Genomic DNA, 15,488 nt, shown 5'->3' with positions numbered 1-15,488 from the left:
TTCTGGCTGAGATCTTGGGACGAAAGAATGAGATTTCCCGGAGTCAGGTTCCAAAGCTTAGTGAAACAGCAACTTTTAGGGCCCGCAATAGAGATGCAGGAGCTAGAAATTCTGCATAAAAATCTGAATATGAAGAACAGAGCAAATTAACATTCGGAATCGGATGGGCCATCTGAATAAAGCAGTGCTACTGCCAAGTTAGGTCTGGAACCATCGATCCTAAACTGAGACACACTCTCCAATGACTGACCTAACCCCATCAGAATTTCTCACGCCACCGTTTACTTACCAAAAAGACAATGGGTGCCATTAGGAGATTCCCGAGTGAAAGGAATCTCGGGGTCTAGGATAGAGGGGCAGCAGCCTTTTTAGTGGAGGAGACCTGTCACCCCGAGGCCCAGGGTCGCCCTGAGAGGGGGTGGGGACTTCCTGGGTCGCTGGGTCCCTGGCGGGGGTGTCCGGGCCTCCGATTGCTGGGTGCCAGGAGGCTTGCCCAGGAAGGGGACCCTGCAGGCTCGCTGATCCCGACTGGATGACTCGGCAATTTCCCTGTGGTCCGGGCCACTGCGAGAACCCGGTTTCTGGGACCCCGAACACCGAAGAGGGAGACGAAGAGGGGACGAGGAGCGCGGGGTACATCGCGAGGCTCAGACAGCGGGAGCAGAAGGGACACGGAGGCCCACAGCGCAGAGTTTCTGAACGTCAGCGGAATCCCCATTCCATTTAGGGAGTAAAACACAACATTGCCGTCCTAATTAAACAGAAAGGTTCCACCGAGACTCGAACTCGGATCGCTGGATTCAGAGTCCAGAGTGCTCACCATTACACCATGGAACCTCACCATGCAAGTTTGCTGGAGGCGTCTGAATTTCCAATAAGTAGCAATAGTTCCCACTCAACCATGTCAAGGCATTTCTATTATCCCACAAGCAACACTCGAGGAAGGTGGACCTGCAGGAAGGAGCCATCCTTCTTGCTTTCTCTCTGCCCTCTCCTTTGATCGACTTCTATCATTTCATTTGCACCTCGGAAAATGAGGCAAAATCCACTGAGAGTTTAGGGCCAGAGAAGAGCCCTTGAAGCCTCGGTCATAGAGTTTCCTGTGCCACAGTGAAATTTCTTTCTCTCTTTCTTTCTTTGTCTCTCTTCTTTCTTTCTTTTTCTTTCTTTCTTTCTTTCTTTCTTTTCTTTCTTTCTTTATTTATTTCTTTCTTTCTTGTCTTTCTTTCCTTCTTTTTTCTTTCTCTTTCTTTTCTTTCTTTCTTTCCCTTTCTTTTTCTTCCTCCCTCCCTCCCTCCTTCCCTTCTTCCCTCCTTCCTTCTTTCCTTCCTTCCTTCCTCTCTCTCCCTCCCTTCCTCCCTCCCTTCCTCCCTCACTTTTTCTTTCTTTCCTTTCTTTCTTTCTTTCTTTCTTTCTCTTTCTTTTCATTGAGACAGAGTCTCGTTCTGTTGCTCAGGCTGGAGTGCAGTGCAGTGGCAGTGGGCAATCTCCCCTCACTGCAACCTCTGTCTGCTGGGTTCAAGTGATTGTAATCCACAGTAGCTGGGATTACAAGCGTGGGCCACCATGCCTGGTTAAATTTTGTATATTTAGTGGAGATGAGGTTTTGCTAGGTTGGCCAGGCTGGTCTTGAACTCTTGACTTTCAGTGATTTTCCCACCTTGGGCTCCCAAAGTGCTGGGATTACAGGTGTGAGCCACTGCGCCCAGACCGGAGATGAAATTTCTGCAAAATTTCTGTTATTTTCTTTATGCTTTCCCTGTTTTCTGTTTGCCCAAGGAGGCCAGATGATTATCAAAACAGGACGTGGGACTTCCTGGGCACCTTGCCCCCTTCCTCCCTGTAGTATATAACAGAAGACAGCAACCAAGTGAGATTGGGAAGCAGGGAATCCCTTATTTTTTTATTCATATTCTTCTATGTTTGTTTGTTTGGTTGGTTTTAAAAAAATTTTCTCACCAGAAATGGAGATTTGTTGGATTTAAAATAAATGCGATCAGCCATATTTTATATTTCTATAAAACCCTGAAACCAGGCCATACTCACCTGCTATGACTCAAAATCAACCATATACTGTCGAGGTCAGGAGGCAGGGCCCTAACATTTAAGCACAGTGTGTTTTCTCAGAATTGGCCAAGTTGATGCCATTCCAATTTCTCAATATCTCATGACCCATTAATTGCGGTGTTTAAAAGTGCACATGTATTGTTACTGAAAGCCCAGGAGTTCCATCTAGGCCCTGCTGCTCAGCTCACAGAAAGCCAATCATTGAGACATTGAGTATTGCCGAGGAAGAAGGCTTTAATTGGGTGCTGCAGCTGAGGAGATGGAAGATCAGTCTCAAATCAATCTCCCTGATCAACTAAAATGAGGGGTTTATACAGCAGGGAAGAAACGTAACTGTGTGTGGGAAAAGAGGAACTAGGGAAGGGTGAGGAAGCACTCATGATGAGTGAAGGGACTGGCAAGTCATTGTCTGGATGCTGTGATCTGCTGAGTTTCAGGTCTATGATGCTTTTTGAGAGGCTGAGGGTCCTTTCCTGAGGAAGGAACTCAGATAAAACAAATGTAAGTTTCAAGCTTTAAGACCAGAAGGGTCCATTTTTAAGTCTATCCAAAAACACTGTATGTGGGACTATTGGGTCGATTTCAGCCCCCACTTTCTATTTGTCAGTTCCTCAATCATGGGGAATCTGGTCATGCATCTGTCTGGCTTTGTCATGAGGAGAAGGGGCATCCTGAGCGGCTCCACACCATGAGTGACCGCATGGCCACCCAGGAATCAAACATTCATCTAATACTGTAGTTTCTCCTGAAACACAATCTTCCTCTCTCCAGTTCCCCATTTCCACTAAAGACAAAACACAGCAGGACCAACCTACCTGCAAAAGAAGCTTCAGTCCCATATAGTTGGCCTGATTACCCACACAAAGTGCAGCAAGAATCCTTGTCCATATAGGCTCTCCTAAATGGGCTTTGCTGGAACATTTCACAACACCATTTCAGGCAAAGCCCTGAGAAGATTACCAGTTCCTCCACCTGTGTCCTGTTATAAAAGAAAACAGAATCTTATTGAACTTATGCAAACAAACACATCATCATGAGTTAAGAATATTCAGTTTACAAATTCTGGAGAAATTCAGCAGAGAGAGAAAAATATGCCTCAAATTCTGTTTAGAAGACTATTCTACTCAATTGTTGCAGGCTATAAATAGCTCAAAATGACAAAAGTTCTCCAGGCTTTGAAGAATAAACAATGTTTTAAACAAACAAAGACCATAAAAACTTATTTCAGTCCTCCATTAGTTCAGTCCATACAATCAGCTCCTGCTCTGCTTCATAGTGGGCTAGCAATGTTTATGAGCACATTAGCCTTTCTATTAGTGCCCTGGGTGAAATTTTCTCTTTACTTCAATGGCACAATCTCCAAAGTTATCAGAAACCTGCATCCAAGAGTCCTTTTTGTGGACTTCCCCAAAGAAGCAAGGCCTGGACTGTAACTGATTATAAGTCACTTTTTGAGAAGAATCAAAGCAAAACAACAATTGTGGATAACAAAAGCCTTAAGACAGCCATGGTTATAGACACAGTTGACAAGGAAATTCTGTTGCTTCTGTGGCACACGACAATTTAACATAATAATCATAATTATTACTGACAGCATAGCAGAACTCTAGGAATCTCATACTATCCTGGAACACACATTAACAACACATCTGTGTCAATAGAACCCAAAGGAAGTGAAACACCACCTCAGATTTGACAATGCTTCTTGCAGAATTCTACATAACAAATAAGCCTAAGAAGCCTAATAAATCTCTCTTGGACTTCAAGAACCTAATATCCAAAAAGTTAATTTGAGGCCCAAAAGGCTCAATATGAAAATGTTACTCTTAGAAAGTTAGCCAAAGTTTTGAGAGACTTGATATCACAAAATAGAATCACAGGTCACCTTAAAATACTCAATCATTTAGGCAAAAGGTTAACAAAAATATTTTATTTTATTAATATTAATAATTTTTATTTTTTAAAATAAAATTTAAAATAAATTTTTAAAACTTTTTCAAAATAATAATTTTTATTAATATTACACAAACATTTTCATCAAGAGAAAACCAAATTTTGCCTTTGTGTGATGTATTAAAATGTTAAAGCAAATTTTAATGAAACCTTATACACAAATTTAATTATAATCAGTTCAACCATAAGGTAAGAGTTTCAAAAACCTTTCATGACCTTTTATACTTTTCTATGAAAAAGCAGATGAATGCTCAAGAAAACCCTGTTATTCTGATACACGGGCCCAGTTGCTGGCCTTGCATCAGTGTGTTTCTGAGTGTAAAGTCTAATTTATAGAAAAATCTCTGAATTTGAGAGGCCAGGGTGGGTGGATCACTTGAACTTAGGAGTTTGAGTCTAGCCTGGGCAATATGGTGAAACATTGTGTCTACCAAAAAAAAAAAAAAAAGAGAGAGAGAGAAAGAGAGGAAGGAAGGAAGGAAAAGAAAAGAAAAGAGAAGAAAAGAGGGAAAGAAAAGAAAGTCTCTGAACTAAACTTATCTCTCAGACTCCAGCCTTAAAATTCTCATGTGCCCACCTCTTCTGTCCAGAGGAAGAGGGGGCATGAGGTGGAAAAGTGTGCCTGTGGGATTGTTTGGCCTAGAGGGATGGAATGGTTTCAATTTCTGGTTCCGTGTCTCATGGAAGCAGTTCATTTTGATTGTCATCTTCCCCAGGGTCTGAAGATGAGGCATTCATTGGCATCAGTATTCAAGATTTAGCAGAAGTATGTGCCTTTTTCAGACCCAGGAGTCTAAGCCCTGTAAGCTAATAGCGCAAGGATTAGTTCACAGGACATTTGTACTGCAGAAAGTTCCATTTCTCTCTCTCATGTCACTGTGATCTGCTGTCCAGTAGTTACTGCCTGCAGCACTTCAAACCATTGTATTAAAGTGGTTAGGATATTCCTTGCATGTAACTAGTTGCCAGCATTCTAATGACAGAACTGTGATCGAAAGCATCAAAAATGTGACAGAACCTATGCTAAACTTTTCAAAGTAAGACAACTAAATTTTCTCTCCATCATTTAACAAAATGCTAAATGCAAATATCAGTTTTGGAAATTCAGTATGAGGATAAATAATCTCCTTTTATTTAAATACTATACAACAAAACAAGAACAAAGTGAGACTAAACACACTGTCATTTCTTTTCAGCTATTTTATTTATTTATTTTGAGACAGAATCTCCCTCTGTCACCCAGGTTGGGGTACAGTGGCAGGATCTCAGCTCACTGCAGCCTCCACCTTCGAGTCCAAGGTTCAATGGATTCTCTTGCTCAGCCTCCCGAGTAGCTGGAATTACAGGTGGGCACCACCATGCCCAGCTGATTTTTGTGTTTTTAGTAAAGACAGGGTCTCACCATGTTGAACTCCTGGCCTTCAGTGATCTGCCCACCTCGGCCTCTCAAAGTGTGGAATTATAGGAATGAGCCACCACACCCAGCCTTCTTTTCAGCTATTTTAAAAGAGCATAATCACATATTTCCAAGATTGGTTTCTAGATACAGTACTGATTACTAATTAGGTCACTTCCACCATTAAAATCTTCAAACCAGTGCAACAATTGCACATGTTTTGTTTTCAAGTACACACATGAAGACCCAACAGTGATACAAGGCTTGGGATCAAAAATCACTAGAAATTCTCACAACCTGTTTGTATTACCACTTCATCCAAGTGAATGTCACTTAATTTTAATAATGGTAAACACAACTTAAGGAGGTTGAGAGAAATCCAATCAATATAATATCTGTAAGGACAAGGCCAATCTTTCTGAACGTGGAAACTTTGTACCCACATCACAGTTTTTCCTCATTACAGGAAAGGGTCTGCAACCAACTCAAATGATTGGTTGAAACCAACTCACATTACTGATTGCATTGAATGTGTATCAAACCTCAGGCCATGGATGCCTGAGTCCTAGTGTTCCTGTGACATCCCCCTGGGGTAGCGGAACTCTACCTTTCAATGATGGGAAGTCTTGGGCAAGAGCAAGTCTCCTCCCCTTGTCCAATATAGACAGTTTTTCTGTCTAACCCTACCTCAGCAGTTGCCCTATCCCTGGGGCCAAGGGTTGGATGAGTTCCTAGCTCCAACATCAGTGGTTGATGCCTTTTGTTTTATGTGAGAAGCAACCAGGTTTTGTGCCTGTACTCTGGTGGTGGTCGATCATGTGATCATGACTTTTATGCCTACGCCACTGTGGCAAGCTTGAGAAATCCTCTTTCCCTGCTACATGTGTCTTGTCAGCACTAAGGACGTGGGAGGAAAGACCCAGCAAATGGGCAAAACCATGCTATGTATCTGGGACTCTCAGAGTTTCTAATCTGTCACAATAGTTCACACTTGGCCTTTAAGAAATGATGAAATCTTCAGTGATTTTCTCCAATGAACATTTATGGCTGCCATCTTTTCCTTCCATTAACTGTCAAAGATGAACTGCTTCATGTGTTTGTCCTTCTATAGGGGGTTTTCTCACGCTTTGGACTTCAGCTGACTCAGGGGCCTTGCAACTTCAGCTCTCTGGTGGGATCAAAGCACGTATGATTTTGCAGACCATACAGCTTTTTCTTGTCATTAGAGTGGGAACAACTGTCTCTTACAGCTTTCTTCATCTTAAACAACTGTTGAATCACATGTCTGTTTTAAAAAATCCTTATCTTTTCCTCTATATCTGGATTAATTTCCCTTCAGGATACTATACAAATTCTGTTAGCTGATCACTTCTTTTGAGGCTATGAGGTAGACATAGTGAGCATCTTGACGATCCCTGCAAATGAGTCTATTCATTAGGTGCTCATGGGAAACCTGGGCCCAGACCAGTAGTGAGACACACAACTGTCACCCACAGCTCTAGTTGAATTTTTGTCATGAGGCTCTTTCTCCTCAGTCAGCATACAAGTCTTAGAACAAGTTTGAGATTGGGACTATCTTAAAATAGGCTTCCTGAGTGACTAGTAAGATTTGCTGGGACTCCAATTTCTGGTCAAATGTGAGCCAGCAGAGTAAAGACAACATTCTTGACCCAGGAGAAGGCAACAGTACATGGATACACCATATTTTTCATCAACCTCAGAATAATTATCTCAATGAATATTTAAATTAGTGATTGAAATACTTGTTTTCCCAAGCGTGTGATGCTGAAAATTGGAAAAGTTGCCTTGGTTGTCTAAATGATTGTGCGCTTAGATTGAATTTGAGTGTACACAAGGTGCAGTCTCCATTGGAAAAGATTCTAAGAACTGGATGTGGGTAGAGGATGCAATTATGGAACTTGGTATCTTTCCCACCTTCTTTTCTTTCTTCCCATTTCGACTAGTCTTGTAATGCTAGGCCCAGGCATCAATATACACACAACTAAAAAAGGCAAAATCAGTGCAAAAGACACAATATCTATACAATGAAATCAAATGGTGCCTATTGCTAAAGTTACTTTAACTTCTCGTCATGTAGCCCAATAAGGTGAATGCTGCCCACCTGCCAAGGGTGTTAGTCAGCTCAGGCTGCCATAGAAAGATACCAAAGGTTGGGTGGTTTAACAGCAGACTTTTATTTTCTCAATAATCTGGAGGCCAAAAGTCCAAGATCAATGTGCTGGTAGAGTTGGTTTCTGGGGAGGCCTCTCTTCCTGGCTTGCAGAAGGCCACTTTCTTGCTTTGTGCTCCCATAGCCTTTCCTCTGTGCCTGTGTGGAGAAAGAGAGAGATTCTTTGATGCCCTTCCTCTTCTTATATGGACACCATTCTGACCAGATTAGGGCCCCACTTGTATGGTCTAATTGACCTTAATTACCTCCTTAAAGACTCTATATCTAAATACAGTCAAGTTGGGGGTTAAGCTTTCAACATACAAATTCAGGGGAAAACAATTCATTTTATAACACCAAGCAATAGGGACGAGCCTAAGATTCTTTTTTTTTTTTTTGAGACAGAGTTTAGTTCTTGTTGCCCAGGCTGGAGTGCAGTGGCATGATCTAGGCTCACCGCAACCTCTGCCTCCCGGGTTCAAACGATACTCCTGCCTCGGCCTCCCAAAGTGCTGGGATTACAGGTGTGAGCCACTGAGCCTGGCAATCCTATGATTCTTTACCTATTAAATCCTATGACATTTGCCTGGTGGTGGGGCCAGGAAGAAGTTGTTAGCAAGGCTGCTATTATTGCTCATTCTACAATTAGGAAAGCACACCTGAGCCGAAGTGCCTGGCTTATGGGAAAGAGTGCGGGTCAAACAGGTATGAAATAAAAATAGGGGAAAATGGTAGTAAATAAAAGCAGTACTCTTACGTGAGTCATGCATCCAGGAAGGATTAAAATTGTGCAATTTCATGGAAATCCTATTGTCTTTATCAGGAGAATGACTTTACAAGTTTTATTAACTGGGGGGGGGGGTGAAAAGGATGGTGTCGATTAAGGACAACACCTGATTGCCCAGCATAATGTGAATTCTTGACTAAACAGCTATAGGATGTGAAGGAAAGATCAGCAGTCAAAGAAAACTCAAAGATTTTTAGACTGAGCATACGGAAGGATGGTGTTTCCATCCACAGAGGTGAGAAAATAGCATGTGCTGCAGGTTGTAGGAAGAAAAACAGAGATCAGCTCAGGGCCCCAAAACCTTGCTTGAGTTTTCCATTCACCCTGTCCCCATTTCTACATCCCCTTGAGATTTTTGTGAGGCTGAATGCAGAGGTGCTTGGCCACTTCTCCCCCTGGGCACCAGTCCTCTCACCTCCTCCTGACAGCGTCTTCCATGGCCCTGTCTCTGATGACCATCTCCCCACAAGATGTCATCCTGCAAAGGTGATCTGAGCCATAGCTGGGGCAAGGCCATCCACTCCTTGACTTGTGTGGCCTTGGTGGGCCCCAGGAGCACTTCACTGCTTCTCAGGGTAGTAGATCTTTTGTTTGGAACTCTTCTTCTGAGGAAAACAGCCTGAGGGGTGGAAAGGGAGGGCTGTACCAGGGAGCCTAGGAAAGTTGAGCCTAGGCTCTCAATGCAAAGAACATTTACCACCTGAGAAGTTCTACTCAGTTACTAGTTTAGAATCTCATCAATGAAAATGGTATAGAAATTTGCTTTCTTCCTGGTTATATGTGCACCTACATAATATCCTTAATTTTGCCTCTTGGCTCACAAGCCTAGAATACTTCCTATCTCCCTGGCCCTTTACAGAAAAAGTTTGCTGAACTCTACAGACAACAATGCCCCACACTTTACAGAAAAAGACACCCAGGAATCTCTTTTACTAATTTTCATTTGTTTGACATTTTTCCTGGTCACCAATAAGTTCCCTTTCTTGGCTTGTAATGATTAGTCTGTGGTTGGTTGTCATTTGCAATGACACAATATATACTGGGACCTCAAAGCAGAAAAAGTGTAGAAGAAAACCTAGGAAATATCATTCTCAACATCAGCCGTGGCAAAGAATTTATGGCCAAGTCCACAAAAGCAATTGTAGCAAAAACAAAAATTCACAAGTAGGACCTAATTCAATGAAAGAGCTTCTGCACAGTAAAAGAAACCATCAACAGGGTCAACAGACCACCTACAGAATGGGAGAAAATGTTCACAAACTGTGAATCTGACAAAGGTCTAATGTCCAAAACCTATTAGGAACTTTAAAAAATCAACAAGAAAAAAAATAATCCCATTACAAAGTGGGCAAGGTGACATGAACAGACACTTCTTAAAAGAAGACATACAAGCAGCCAGCAAACACAGGAATAAATGCTCATCATCACTAATAATCAGAGAAATGCAAATCAAAGCTACAATGAGATACCATCTCACACCACTCAGAATGGCCATTATTAAAAAGTCAAAAACCAACAGATGCTGATAAGGCTGTGGAGAGAAAGCATATAAACACTTGGAGTGAATGTAAATTAGTTCAGTCTCTGTGGAAAGCAATTTGGAGATTTCTCAAAGAACTTACAACAGAGCTGCTATTCAACCAGTAATCTCATTACTGGGTATATACCCAAAGGAATGCAAATCATTAAAACAAAAAGACACATGCGCTCCTATGATCACCACCAGGCTATTCACAATAGCAAAGACATGGAATCAAACTAGGTGCCCATCAATGGTGGATTAAATAAAGAAAATGTGGTACATACACAACATGGAATACTGCACACCCATAAAAAAGAATGAAATCATGTCTTTTGCAATAACATGGATAGAACAGGAGGCCATAATCTGGAGGAAACTAATGCGGAAACAGAAAATGAAATACTGAATGTTCTCACTTAGGATTGGGACCTAAATGTTGAGCTCACATGGACATAAACTTGAGAACTATAGACACTGTGGACTACCATGAGGTAGGGAGGGAGGGAGGGAGAGTGGGTTGAAAAACTAGCTATTGGGTACTATGCGAACTACCTGGACCCAATATACCCATGTAACAATGCTACACTTGTACCCTTGGTACACAACAAAAAACTGAGATTTTAACAAGAACAAAATTATAGTACACTAAAAAAATTACTGCACAGAAAGTAAAATAATCATGGATTTTAAAAATTAAATATTACAAATAAAGATCTAAAATCAATAATCCAAACTTACACTTTAGGAAACTCAAAGAAAACAAGAGCAAATTAAGTCCAAAGTGAGTGGAAGACAAGAAACAATAAACACTAGAGCAGAAATCAAGGAAATTGAAAACCAGAAATCAATAGAAAAAAGTCAAAAAAACCTGAAGAGTGTTCTTTGAAAGGACCGATAAAATTGACAAACCTTTAGCTGGTGAACCAAGAAACAATGAGAAAAGATACAAATTACTAATATGAGAAAGAAAACAATGACCCTCACTTCTGATCTCGTGGACATTAAAAGGATAGTAGAGGACTATTATGCACAATTCTCTGCTCACAAATTTGATAACTTCGATGAATTGGATCAAGTACTTGAAAGATAAAGTTGACCAAAACTCTACAAGGAGAAATAGATACACTAAATAGGTCTCTATCTATTAACGAAATTGAAGCAACAATTAATAACCTTCCAGAACAAAGCGCCAGGTCTAGATGGTTTCACAACCAAACACTTAAGGAAGAAACTATATCAATTCTCTCTAGAAAACAGAAGCCGAGGGAACACGTCTTAACTCTGGTCTAGGAGGCAAGCTTCACCCTAGTAGCAAAACCAGACAAACGATTTTGAACCAGGATGTTGAGCTAGCCTGGACTGCTGACCAGCTCCTGAAACTCAATCCTGGAAGAACTGTAGAAGCGAGAAGAAAACATGGCTTACGGGAACTGTAAAAAATGGTAAACCTCCTGTAGAGACCAAGGCAGTATTGACCCGGTGCGTGTGGAAGATTAATGTTCACCGACAGCAGAGAGAAAACAAGATGGAGAAAAGTATTTTCAGTTCTGCTCTTGCGTCTCTCTCCATGGCTCTGGGCCAGCTGCGCTTCTTACCCCTTCCCGAAAGAGATTTGTCAGCGGCTCTTAACCCTCCAATGCGGTAGCTGCGATGTGACATCGGGAACCCATATAGGCTTCGCTGAGGAAAAGAGTAGATGAAAACAGGGGTGAAACCGGATGATCGCGGGGCTTTCCTCTTCAGAGTGTCCTCCTCAGGCCTCCAGAGCTAATGATTGCCATGGCCTCCCCACCACACTGCTTAAAGAGAAGTATTAAAAAGAATCCTGTGGACGGAAGATTTGCCTGGTGGAGTGTAAAACAAACAGGGGTGATAGAAATGAGTTTTGGGGACGTGCTGCTCTCCACTTGGGGCCCATCCTTCATTTTGCCGAGACCACCAAAGACTGGGCCTTCCTTGACGGGAAGGTCCGAGGCCCCTCTCCGCAGCTCCCCTCATCTGCACTCGGGTTCCTCCTCACATGCCTCCCCTTTCCCTGGGCCCCAGTTCCCCACCACTGCTTGTGTCCGCCCCACCCCACAGCTTCTCTCCTTTCGGGGAGTCTCGCTCTGTCCCCCAGGCTGGAGTGCAGTGGTGCGATCTCGGCTCACTGCAAGCTCCGCCTCCCGGGTTCACGCCATTCGCCCGCCTCGGCCTCCTGAGTAGCTGGGATTACAGGCGCCCGCCACCACCCCCGGCTAATTTTTTGTATTTTTAGTAGAGACGGGGTTTCACCGTGTTAGCCAGGCTGGTCTCGATCTCCTGACCTCGTGCTCCGCCCGCCTCAGCCTCCCAAAGTGCTGGGATTACAGGCGTGAGCCACCGCGCCCGGCCGGGAATGTCATTTCTTGAGCCGCACTACATCGCGAGATGTGGTCTAATGGTCTATCCAAGGTCCAAGTAGAGAATCAGTGACCAGGTACCTCTTTGTATTGCAGGGATCCGACAGCAGAGACGATAAAAGTCGCGCCGGTTTTAGGGCCAAATATGTAGAAACGCAGAGACCAACCAGACCCACTGGCTGCTTCAAAGACAGTCTCTGCAAAGTCTCGGCTTAGATAAATTCCTCTCCGGGGCCCGGGCTCACGCCTGTAATCCCAGCACTTTGGGAGGCCGAAGCTGGTGGATCATGTGAGGTCAGTAGTTCAAGATCAGCCTAGCCAACATGGTGAAACCCCGTCTCTACTGAAAATACAAAAATTAGCAGGAAATGGTGACACGTGCCTGTAATCGCAGCTACTTGGGAGGCTGAGGCATGAGAATCTCTTGAGCCTGGAAGGTGGAGGTTGCAGTGAGCCAGGATCGTGCAACTGCACTCCAATCTGGGGCACAGACAGAGACTCTGTCTCAAACGAACAAACAAAAATAAATAAATAAAAGAAAAATAAATTCCGCTACGGAAAGAACCCAAGGACTATACAGTAGTTCCACCCTTCCCCTCCTTTTTTTTCTTTATTAGCGCGGCACAGTAAGTAAATGTAAAAACCACAGGGCACAAAGACAGGACGCTGCATTTGCCGGAAATGGAATCCAGGTCTCCCGGGTGGGAGGCGAGAATTCTACCACTGAACTGCCAACGCCTCCTGACCCCGAGCTCTGCAGCCTTGGAAAGAGTTAAGACACAGACTTGGGAACAGGAGTCAAGATTTTCACCGTGTTCTCTTTGCAAGATGTGACAAACAAAAAAGACACTTAGAGCAATGGCTCGCAGTGGAGAATTGCCATCAGGCAATACCACAAAGTTATGGCTTCACATTAAAAGAGCTGACTTGAAAAAGCCTTATTCTGAGTAGGCTCTGAAGCAACTGCATAACAAACCTCTGTAGGAAAATATCAGAAACTCACCCAGCTTCTTGTCTCTGGTCCTGTATCCAGTGTGAGCCTGTGGAAAGTTCTTGCCTCGCTTGTTGATGTCTTCTCTTTGCCTCCCTGTTGCTTGGTTCCTCCCAAACCCTTTCTTCCCAACCTTGACACGAACATCAGTACTTTCCCCAAAAAGGCCTTCAGGACCCAGGAACTCGAGTATGAAAAGCTGAACTCTTGGGACTGTGCCTGGGATACTCCAGGAGACCAGGGTGATAATTGAGCTTCTCTCCTCCTACACCTCTTTTGAGTTCCTGGAAAACGCCAGGGATCAGATCTTGCTTTTAACTTCTTATGCCTTACAGAGACCAAAACAAGAGGGAATAAATGGACATTTCACTCCCAGAATTCTTCTCTTCACCTGGCCCTGGTCGGCCACCCAAGGAGGCCAGTTCAGGGAAAAACAGTTCCATTTGATTCTAGGTAGATGCTAGGATATTACTCCTCTAGTTAACATACAGCGTTCTTTTGCTGTTTACTTTTGTCGGATATTCATGTTTTCACTGTTATTCTTTTGTTTATAATGAGCGTGGTATAGATTTGCACCGTTCTTTTTGTTGTTGTTGTTTATTTTCTTTCCTTTTTACATTTTTTATTTCCAACTTTTATTTTAAGTTCAGGGGTACATGTGCAGGATGTGCAGGTTTGTCTCATAGGTAAACCTGTGTCATGGTGGTTTGATGCACAGATCATCCCATCACCCAAGTACTAAGCCCAGCATCCATTAGCTACTCTTCCTGATGCTCTCCCTCCTCCCAACCCCCACCCTCCAACAGGCTCCAGTGTCTGTTGTCCTTGCCCCCTAACCCCATTTATCCATGTGTTCTCACATTCAGCTCCCAGTTATAAGTGAGAACACACGGTGTTTGGTTTTCTGTTTCTGTGTTAGCTTGCTAAAGATAATGTGCACTGCTTTTGACCCGGTGTGGTGGTTCACATCTGTAATCTCAGCACTTTGGGAGGTCGAGGTGGGTGGATCACGAGGTCAGGAGTTCGAGACCAGCCTGGCCAATATGGTGAAACCCCATCTCTACTAAAAATACAAAAATTAGCTGGGCATGGTGGCGCGTGCCTATAGTCCCAGCTACTCGGGAGGCTGAGGCAGAAGAATCCCTTGAACCTGGGAGGTAGAGGTTGCAGTGAGCTGAGATCTGGCCACTGCACCCCAGCCTGGTGACAGAGCGAGACTCTGTCTCAAAATAATGATAATAATAATAATAATAGGCTGGGTGCAGTGGCTCATGCCTGTAATCCCAGCACTTCGGGAGGCCGAGGCGGGTGGATCACCTGAGGTCAGGAGTTCGAGACCAGCCTGACCAACATGGAGAAACCCCGTTTCTACTAAAAATACAAAATTAGCTGGGTATGGTCGCACATGCCTGTAATCCCAGCTACTAGGGAGGCTGAGGCAGGAGAATTGCTTGAACCTGGGAGGCGGAGGTTGTGGTGAGCTGAGATCACACCATTGCACTCCAGCCTGGGCAACAAGAGTGAAACTCTGTCTCAAATAATAATAATAATAATAATAATAATTAATAATAATAATGTGCACTGCTTTGAATATTTAACCCTTTTCTGCCACTGAACCATTAGAGTCCGCATTTCCTTTTCTATCCAATATGAGAGACTTAGATCCATTACAATTAGCAGTAATTAGTGTTATGTTGGAGATGATGGGCATAGTTAGTCTCATTCCCACCACCTCATTGTATGATTTCTGTGTTTTTGCTTTGTTTATAAAATCTCTTCCTGCCTTTTTTTTCTTTTCTTTCTTTTTTTCTTTTTTGAGACGGAGTCTCACTCTGTTGCCCAGGCTGGAGTGCAGTGGCATGATCTCGGCTCACTGCAAGCTCTGCCTCCCAGGTTCATGCCATTCTCCTGCCTCAATCTCAGGAGTAGCTGGGACTAAAGGCACCCGCCACCACGCCTGGCTATTTTTTTTGTATTTTTAGTAGAGATGGGGTTTCACCATGTTAGCCAGGATGGTCTCGATCTCCTGACCTCGTGATCCGCCCGCCTCGGCCTCCCAGAGTGCTGGGATTACAGGCATGACCCACCGCGCCCGGCCTCTTCCTGCCTTTCTTAACTAGACTGTTCTGTTTGGGTAAATTTGTTGTTTTCCCGTAGTGTTTTTGAAATTCCATATCCCTGATTTGTTAATATATTCTCTTAGATCTCAGGTGCACAGGAA

At 43.4% G+C, this 15,488-nt stretch overlaps 1 long non-coding RNA gene and 1 other non-coding gene across 2 annotated transcripts; both read right to left on the bottom strand.

The window, feature by feature from the left end:
* Positions 1-765: 765 nt before the first annotated feature.
* Positions 766-837, bottom strand: TRNAQ-CUG (transfer RNA glutamine (anticodon CUG)). Its single transcript has one exon. It is a non-coding gene; the product is annotated as a tRNA-Gln (tRNA).
* A 1,037-nt stretch (positions 838-1,874) lies between these two features.
* On the bottom strand, positions 1,875-14,300 carry LOC109023161 (uncharacterized). Its single transcript, XR_010131202.1, has 6 exons — positions 13,280-14,300; positions 12,358-12,619; positions 11,491-11,575; positions 8,789-8,992; positions 7,539-7,745; positions 1,875-3,046 (listed from the first exon to the last, which is right to left on the bottom strand). It is a non-coding gene; the product is annotated as an uncharacterized lncRNA (long non-coding RNA).
* Between the last annotated feature and the right edge of the window lie 1,188 nt (positions 14,301-15,488).

The sequence above is a fragment of the Gorilla gorilla genome, chromosome 1 (genome assembly GCF_029281585.2).
Source record: "Gorilla gorilla gorilla isolate KB3781 chromosome 1, NHGRI_mGorGor1-v2.1_pri, whole genome shotgun sequence".
Classification (NCBI taxonomy): Eukaryota; Metazoa; Chordata; class Mammalia; order Primates; family Hominidae; genus Gorilla; species Gorilla gorilla.
Note: the sequence above shows the minus strand (reverse complement) of the source record. Positions and strands in the feature narration are given on the sequence as shown.